Raw genomic sequence first — 9,645 nt, forward strand, 5'->3', positions numbered from 1 at the left:
GTAGGAAACCGTTTTTCAGATGGGACCTTAAAATACAGAATAAATCTCTTTTGCTACTGCAAATACAACCATATCAGAGAAACTAAAAAAAACCCCTTTTCTGCTTGTTCAATAACTTTCCTTGTCTAGATCCATGGGAGGTGTTATTTAGAACAAAGCAAGTGCAGAAAATCATTTTCAATCAATATATTTTTACATTTGTTATGCAGTTAATTTTGACAGTGTTATGTAGTTAATTACAACCCCTCCAGCAAGCAATTTTACCATCAGTAGTAGCCACTATAAAAGCAAAATTTTGTGAAATTTTGTTTCTGTATATTCAGTCCACAAAGGCGACCATAATTTCTTTACCCTGATTCTTCATCCAGCTAAAGAACATGCTCATGACAATCTAAACAAAACAGCTCTCATTTCACACACTGCACGAGTCCTCATGAACAGCTTGAACACACCACCAGCCAAACAGGTTTCATAGATGCCGCTTGTCAAATCATTCTGAACAAAGAGTAAATTCAGAAAAACTGCAATCTGTCCAAAAAAAAATCTCACAAATACAAAAAGAAACAAAATTAATCCAGCCTGGTAGTTCTTATCATCTAATCTCCAAAAATTGTGAGTCACCACAGAATGTTTGCCTTGAGTCAATGAGCTATATTACTCATTACTATTACACATATTAGCACTGCTTTTCAAAGTGATGGGCTTGAATGCAAAAATTGCTGTTGTATGACTGAGCTCTTTTCTCTTCATGCAACACTCACATCCTACTATATTTTCCATCAATATACACAGTATAATAACTTTCATATTTATAGTGTCGGTGTTCAGCTCTTCACCTGTGAACAGATCTATGGACTGAGTTCAGTGTTGGTCCCCACTATACAAAAAATGTGTGGACAGGCTGGAGAGGGTGCAGAGAAAGACCACAAATATGGTCAAAGGACTGGGAAGGCTGATGTAAGAGTCAAGGCTGAGAGAAGCGGGTTTGTTCAGTCTGGAGAAAAGAAGGCTTAGGGGAGACCTTGTCACCATGTTCCAGCATTTAAAGGGTGGCTACAAAGATGGAAACTCCCTTTTTACAAGGAGTCCCATGGGAAAGACAAGGGGTAATGGGTACAAATAACTCCTGGGAAGATTCTGCCTGGACACAATAGGGGAATTTTTCACCATGAGAACAATCAGCCACTGGAATCATCTCCCCAGGGAAGTGGTGGATTCCCCAACACTGGACACTTCTAAGATGCATCTGGACAGGGTGCTGGGCCATCTTGTCTAGACCGTGCTTTTGCCAAGAAAGGTTGGACCAGATGATCCTTGTGGCCCATCCCAACCTGGGATTCTATGATTCTATGACTCCATGAAAGCCAAGAGATGGGGATCTTGGTGGTACATGCTGGGGTCCTGAGTGCTGACTTTACAACCCAGGGACCAGGCCAGAGTCTTTCCAGACACATGCCCAAGTCTCTTTCATGCAGAAACCCAGGACCATGGACTAGGAAATGCTCTGAAATGCAGTTATGAGGCTGTCAGAGCATGCACCTGTCCCGGGGAGTTTAGTGTCAGACACAGCTGTATTGATGCAGGAAGCTGAATCTCCACAAATTACTTGTTTTGAGGTGCTGGAGTGAGCAACTCGCAAACCATCCTTACAAAAGGGCATCCAGAACACAAATGTGCAGTTTTCACTATTTTCCATATCCTTTTTCAGTCAAGGCACTGCAAAATTCTGCAGTGCAGCACAGCAACTGGCATGCTGTCACCAGCGAGCATTTGGACAGGAGGTATTATTCACAGACCAATCATTCTTATGCTTAAAAATTCCACTGTCAGAGGACAGTATTGGAAATTTATGAAAATCTCGCTCAATGAGATATGTACATTTTCTATCACACAATACCCTCACGTTAAGTGAAATGAGCACAGGTGTGCTGGCTCGGGATGCTGTACGTGGAACATTATCTGCTGATGAAAAAGGCCACGCACCAGGGGAAAACACTACTTGGGATGTAGATGGTAGATCAGCAAACAAATGAGAGCTGAGCAAAGAAATGCAAAAGCCCACTTCAGTAGAGTTTTCTGAGTTAGTGCCAATTGATGATAAGACCTGAAATGAACAACTGAGCCCAGTCTCATCCTTTCCAGTATCTTCTGCCTCATATTCCTGCAAACTGGAAGTGTGCGGTAGTCTCAGGCAGAGAGATGCCAAACTGCATTTTCTCATTCCCCTCAGCAAGGAAGATGCTGAATGACTCAAGACAAACTTGACGAGGTATGTGTATACACTAAAGGTTACCCCTTACTGCCACAAAATGACTGAGATATTTACTGAGTTGTATCAGGTAACGAAAGACCTGACATAACCCAGAACGAGATGGGCAGAGGCCAAATGACACAGTTCTGGAGACATGTCCACGCACGAGAGAGGAGGTGAAGAGGCAGCTGGCCTCTTTCACCAGCCAAATGAGACCTGGGAGAGAGGAATCCTGTCTTTTTTAGACCTGAAGGCAAATATTCCCATGTGCATGGAAAAAAATGTGTGCCAACTGCTAGGTGGACAAACCTCAGCACAGAGGAGGGAGATACGAGTTGAATGATCTTTACACAGTTGTCCCAGTGCCCAGGTCCAGCCTTGAAACACAGCCCCTCCACCCACAGCCTCCAGCAGGTCAGTTAGGTTCTATGAGTGAGGATTTTCAGGGCAGGAACCAAATCTGCCTTCTCCTCCTCCCCTAGGGAGAAGGAGATGAGCCAAACCACAGAGCAGACCCCTCGAGCAGAGAAGGGGGAGACTTCAGAGCCAGAAGTCAGTGGAGACTTGTGGGGTCCAGCCACAGTCTGTGGGCTTTCCCAGAGAAAGCACTTTTTGTTTTTGCCAACAGGCCTCAAGGGTTTGAGCTGTATCAGTTCCCCTGGAAATTAAATGCTGCTGAAAACACCTGAGCTATGCGTCAGAGCCATTTTTGGTCCTTCAGTTGCAGCTTCAGTCACTTCAAAAGGTTTTACCTTATTTTTGTCCTGCATTTCCTTACATAAACAAATCTCCCCTAAAAGCAGTCAGACACGAACTGGGTGCAGGATCTGCTAGCTGGGATCCTTTGCCTGGCTTCCTCAGGGTGCTGTTTTCTCCTGTAAACATTTACACCAGAGAAAACATGCCTGTCACATCAGTGTCTGTTATTGTAGATAGATACCAAGGGGCAAAACCATGAGAAATCTGCTCCTTCACCATCAGGTGAATCCAGGACTGGGTACTCAAACCCCCTACACACCCATTTTTTAATCTGAACGGGAATTAAAATGAAAGATGAGGTTGTCCACCACACTTACATGTCTGTTTTAAGTTTAATCTCATATTATTATAAAACTGATTAAGATGGCAAAAAGCTCCCTCAAACACTCACTGAACCCATGGGTTTATTGCCCTTCAACAGGTCAGAAAATGTAAATGGTGGTCTGAGCCTTTGAGGAAGAGTAGCTGCCTGCACCCCTTCCTTCACGTGCCAAGGAGACAACCCCCAGGCTCAGACCAGCCTCCCCAGCATCTGGGGATGACGTTGATGCTAAGACAGATATCAAGTCTGGCTCTTACGTGGGTACAGCATCCCGCACATAAATTAGGGGAGAGGGGATCCCTCATGGCATGAGTTAATGACATAATAATTACATGCTTGGGTCAGTCTACAGGGAAAGAATAGAAGGTCCTGGTGTGGGGAAGGGTTCTGCAAGCACTGTGTGTGCTGCAGACAGTGTGTGTGTGTGCACAGCACAGCCCAGACCCACACAATGGCATGATTCTGAGCAACGCAGGCTGAATATGCATGAAGCAGGAGGCTGGTGCCACGTGAGCCTGTCGATATGTGACGTGCATGAAATTGGGCAGTGGGTCAGCCTGCCCGGCTAAGATACACTTCGGAGAGCCCAAGTGCCAACTTCAGACCACCTAAAGTTTGCAGCTGGGATTTGCAAACAGGGTTTTGCAAAAACAGGCACCGAAATCAGCCTCAGATTCACTGAGGTTGGGGTTAATTTTGTTTCGAAAATCCCAACTCTAAAATCCTGACCATGCCCATTAAGATGCAGAAGCTGTTCAGCTGTAGCTTTCTGCGATCTCCCTTTAGCCTCCTGGAGGAGGGAAGCAGTGTCGTTCACTTTGCGCTCTGTCCAGTACAACACACCAGAGCTCTGGCTCATTTGTGGAGGCATAAAAGGACTCTGGGTTTTGCCAGAACTGCCTCAGACTCAAAAGTATTTGTATTTATTAAGGAGGACTTGCGAGACATCTCTAAGCCAGCAGTGCTGCAGGTCACTGCAACTACCTTTGAAGAATTTCTCTGGAGAAGCGTGTCTGATGAGCCATTTATCTGAAAGTAACCCCTGCCTGTGTCTTTTAACTGACAGCAAAACTTGTAAAATGTTACTCAAGTAGCCTTCTGTTCGAAAGAAAAGGTTTTCAAGGGTGCCACATCGGTGATTCAACGATGCTTCATGTTATGATTTCATCTCATTAAACTGATGTGAGTTCTCCATTTGGGTCCAACCCCCAGACTAACGACGCACAAAGGTGAACTCTGTGGTACAAGCAACCACTTGTTAATGTGAGTAGCTGGTAAATACCCATGTTTGTGAGGCAAGCTAAAAGTAAACTGACAAATAGAAGTAACAGCAGCAGCATGCAATGCTTGTGCCAGCGAGGAACTGCTCCTGAGTACAGTGCCTGAAAGCTCTCCCAGCTCTCATCACGGTTTTCAGCAGAAAATGTTTCTGCTCCTCAATATTTGGCATCAAGAAAAGCCAGAAGACAGACGTGGGTGCTGGAAAGGGCAGCTCTGGAGGTGAGGGGTGAACAACTTGAGATGGCTGCAGTGGACCAAGTAGTGATGCTCCTGCATCCATTCTCCTTGGAACCTGGTGGAAACATGAGGACTGGGTTCTGGTGGTTTAGGTGGTCCCCAGGAGGACTATGATGTGGTGCATCTGCAGCCCAAGGCTGCTGAGCAGAGATCCAAGAGGGAGAACAGAGGATCCAAACCAACTTGTAGCTAAAATGTCCTCACGCTTTCAGACTCCTGCGTGGTTATGTCTTTAAAAAAAACCTTTGTAAGAGAAATGGGGATTTTTCCATTGTATGTCTCAAAGAAAGCATTTTAAGAAGAAAATTCATTAAGATCAACTGAGCACAGACTGCACAATTCATATCTTCCACGGCTTCTCCCTCCCTTCCTCTGAAAACCCCTTCTTCTGACTTCGTAAGTTTTTCCTCTACTGCAACAACTGTATGAAAAATGAAGATGCATCAAGCAGCATTTACATGAAAGTTAGTAAGAAGTGTGTGCAAAATCCTTGTATCCAGCCTTCAAATGAGGCCCATGGGCCTTAATGATCAAATAAAAGGTTATATGCTCTTCAGCATACTAATAACAGCCTTGGATGTGATCAGGCTGCCCGCCCCACAATGAAGGTCCCACTGGGCGTACTTAGGAGGTAAAATCAATGGGTTGTACAGCTTCATTCCCTATGTAATATAAGTATTAATGAGAAGTGAGAAAAACTTGTCTATGCACAGCCTTTAATCCTGTATATAGTATAATATTATAACTTCATAAATATAAATTACTTCATAAGTAATTTCTCAGACCTACTGGGTGTGAAAATACCAGAAAACCTAATTTAAGAAGCATTGTTGCAACAATATTTGACAACAGATGCAACAGATCTGTAGGTCTTTGAATAGAAGTAAATATGGCTCACACTCGAATTCCGGTTTGCAGCTTTAACCACAAACTGCAGGACCAACCCTTCCCTCTTCACTCCAGTGAAGGATCCAATGTGACCATTGCTGCCCTCTCCACAACAGATCTGATTCAAATGGAGTACAGATGGATACACCATTTAATGAGCAGTTTGATGCCTTCAAGAGACTGCTGTGATTAACAGCAGAGCCAAGACAGAATATCTGTGCTGTTTCATGAGGCAACTCTCCTTATACTTTATCTCCAGCCTTGAGGGATCTCTCCATACTTCTACCTCTTGTACACACTTTGTCCATTAACTTCCTGGCATCAATTCAGCTTTATAACTCTATCATCCAAGACTCAATCTGAAAGTTCAGACTGTTGCTCCCAAAACCCTGATGAAAAGAGAAGTGGAGCAGGAATAAGACCAGGAAAAAGGAAAATCTTGATATAGGACACCCCCCAGGTTAAATCCTACTCCATTTATAGGATCAAGATGTGAGCAAAAGATTACTGATTGATTTCCTCCTGTGAGGCACCAGAATGGGCTTGGGTAGACAGAAGAGGATTGGCAATAAAAAAATCAGCCCTACAACTGTGCTGCACACAAATCTATTGCAGTATATTATGATTAATTATTATTATTTTATTATTATTATCATTATTATTATTATTATAAGCATAATCATAATTATAATTAATTAATTAATGGTGGTTGTTATAATTTTCACATGAGAGATGCTTTAAGACCAAGATTTAAGCAGGAGAAAGCCTCCACCACACACCTCCTGCTCGTCAAACCATATCACTACCTGCCTTGGCCAGGTTCTATGGAGGATGTTATTGCTTTTGACTTAAGTGAGCAGGAACCAAAGAGACCAAGGAGAGTTCCTGAATGCAGTCCCTTAATGCACACAGAATCATAGAATCACAGAATGGTTTGGGTTGGAAGGGACCTTCCAAGCTCACCCAGTGCCACCCCTGCCATGAGCAGGGACATCTTCACCAGCTCAGGTTGCTCAGAGCCCCGTCCAGCCTGGCCTTGAATATGTTACGATTTTCCTGAGATGCTCCTGGACCAAAATGACAGACCTGGACCCTTCTTAATTATGTCCAAATATTTAAAAATTGGCAGGTTTTCAAAGTGAATGGCTCAGAACTGTGTTATTTATGAGAATTAAAAATAACGTGGAGAGAGTGTCCCTTCTGATATCAAAAAAACTTCCCTAAAACTCACTTCCCAAAGACCAAATGAAGGCAAAAGCAGCCCTCCAAAGCTGCCTTCAGCTGTTGCCCCATCATCGCCCTCTTGCTAGAGTTTCAATTACTTCTCAGGGAATACCTTAAAATAATCTTACTTTGGGGGAATTTTCTCCTTGTTCTGGCAATGAAATATATTTTCCACCTATTCTTCAAAGAAAATTAAAAAATAATTTACATTCAGATATGGCACAGCAGGTGTGCGAAGCACATTTTGGCAGAGCTATTGAAATCTCACTGATTTTTTGATACCACCGAGATCAAAGTGTTCATTGGAATGGTTGGTAGTCAAGCAGCGTGAAGCTCATCTAAGAGAGGTTGTACTCCAACTTTAAGCTATTGATCTTGCAGTTGTATCCCCATTAACAGAAATATGCTTGAAGAAGGATCGATACAATTTCTGCAGAATCAACAACAAAAAAAAAAGGATAGCAAATCTGAAAGGGGAAAAAATATGACAAATTTCATTCAAATTTCACAGGAAATCAACTGTGAAATTGGGAAGCCAATTCCTCATAAGTTAGTGTAGTTTTGTGACACAATTAGCTAAATTGGTTACACCACATGATGATTTGGTTCCAAGATTTTAGCTCTACCAAGGTCTAACATAAAAACCAACCACTAGGACAGATCTTTAGCTGCTGAAAAGAGTGAAAGCTCGTTTGAGCAAGACAAGTGTATCCCAGCTGAGAGTTCAGCCCACACTATTTTCAGAAAAGCACTGAAGGTACCAACTGGTTGAAGTTATATTCTCATGAGAACAGCTGTGATTAGACAAGCTTTAGAAATATTGATAAGATTATAGACTAATAGCATGCATCCATAGAATTGCCATTGAACTTCTTCATCAGTCTTAAAGTAGGGAACATTGCCATGAATAGCTGATGTAGATCCTCAGCATCCTTTGGAAACCAATTGATGTATTGATCAAAGAAGGAAGCTGGTTGTCTGGCAACAGCTGCCAAGAAAATGCTGCCCAGTAACTCCAGTCCAGTGGAGTTATGTCAGCTAGATGGATTTGATGTAGTCTGCAGTCCTGTTTCACATTAAGTTATAATTGTAATGTGAATAACATTTAGGATCATTTCTATGAATGGTTCACAGGCCTTTTTTCTCTGGATCTTTCAGATTTTCTTTTAAAATAAGTTTTGTGGGAGGTTGAGTCTGCAGGAACAAGCATGTCACTTATGACCATGCAAGAGCTGGCATGTAGAAGAAATAGTTGAAAAGACGATACTCATGGGGACCAGTGTCCTGCCATCAATATCTCCACCAAGCTGGTGTTCAAAGACCTTCCTAATCCAGAGAAACCTCTCCAGCAAGGCTGAGCTGGGCCGACTCCTCGGGGAAGGCACAGAGACCTGCCCCATCCACCACATGAATGTGGAGGCACAGAGACCTGCTCCATCACCCCCTGAACCTGGAGGCACAGAGATCTGTTCCATCACCCCCTGAACCTGGAGGCACACCTCGCCCAGCAGGTCCCCTCTGGAAGCTGCACACCACGATGTGTCACGTGGTGGCACTGGCCAAACGTTGTCACACAAAGGCCCACATCAACCAGCATCCCCAGTCGGAGACGTTTCTCCGCACGCCCATGCATTATGCATGGCTCCATCCCAGCCTCCTTCAAATGCATCACCTGCTCGTGCGAAAAATGACTTGGGTGTGGAAGTTGGCTGCAATTCCTCAAAGCTGCCTTGATAATGGCTTGAATGAAGCAGATACCCAGCAGGGACCAATTACTCTCCCGCTCCCCTGAGCTGTATCATGATCTACTGTTGACATGATCATGCTGTACCTGTAGGATGGGTAGGTAAAACACATTGCAATATTTCTAAATCTATGTAGCAGCATCAGCTCCTTCATTGCAAGGAAAATATCAGTACATGGATTTAGTGGGGCAAAGCCAAAGCTTTGCTTAGTGTCCCTGCAGCTTCTCAAGATCCCCACCCAATTTTACACCAATTATAAGGGCAAATCAATGATACAGCTAGTTGTGGGCTTGACTATTTATTAATTAAAACTTATGTTAACCTCAATGTTGTATCTCCATAATTTCAGTAAAAATATACTCCGTATGTACTGAGGTTTGTGTTCGCATCTGTTATGTTCACAGATATATTCCAGAGTTTTCAGAGAGGAACCATAATTCCGTTGATAATGAAGCTGGCAAAATTATACAACTCCAGGTTTGCACGAAACTGATATTCTGGGTTAAGGCAGAGACTACATGAATAATAGATATTAAAAGTATCAATGAATCAAGCCTTTAGTCTCCATTCTTCTGAATTTTAAATTTCTTCTATTTTATCTGGGACTGATCAAAGAATTTTGGCATCAGAAATAATATTCTATGACTATTCCGTGTTTTCTGCAGAATCATTTTTGAATCATAAAGCACCACCCAAGAAGAAGATATGTAAATGATGTCAAAGTGAGGCAAGTGATTTATTTTAGCTGCGCTGATTTTTTCAGATCTGAGGTTTTTTTCAGAACAGCATGGGACATATTGTGTCATTTAATTTTCAGCAAATCTACCTCAGTTTCAAAAAGGAGAGCGCAGAAGGAAAGTCCACTATTATTATTAATAATTAATCAAAAAATAGCAGCATGCCCTTTGTTATTCCCCTCTTTCCAATTTATAAAAGTA

The 9,645-nt window shown here is 42.8% G+C and overlaps 1 protein-coding gene across 2 annotated transcripts in view; it reads right to left on the reverse strand.

Annotated features, from left to right (window-relative positions):
* Positions 1 to 9,645, reverse strand: part of RTN1 (reticulon 1) — a 123,349-nt gene that overhangs the window by 5,868 nt on the left and 107,836 nt on the right. The gene's annotated exons all lie outside the window — the stretch shown is intronic.

Source organism: Columba livia, chromosome 5 (assembly GCF_036013475.1).
Source record: "Columba livia isolate bColLiv1 breed racing homer chromosome 5, bColLiv1.pat.W.v2, whole genome shotgun sequence".
Taxonomy (NCBI): Eukaryota; Metazoa; Chordata; class Aves; order Columbiformes; family Columbidae; genus Columba; species Columba livia.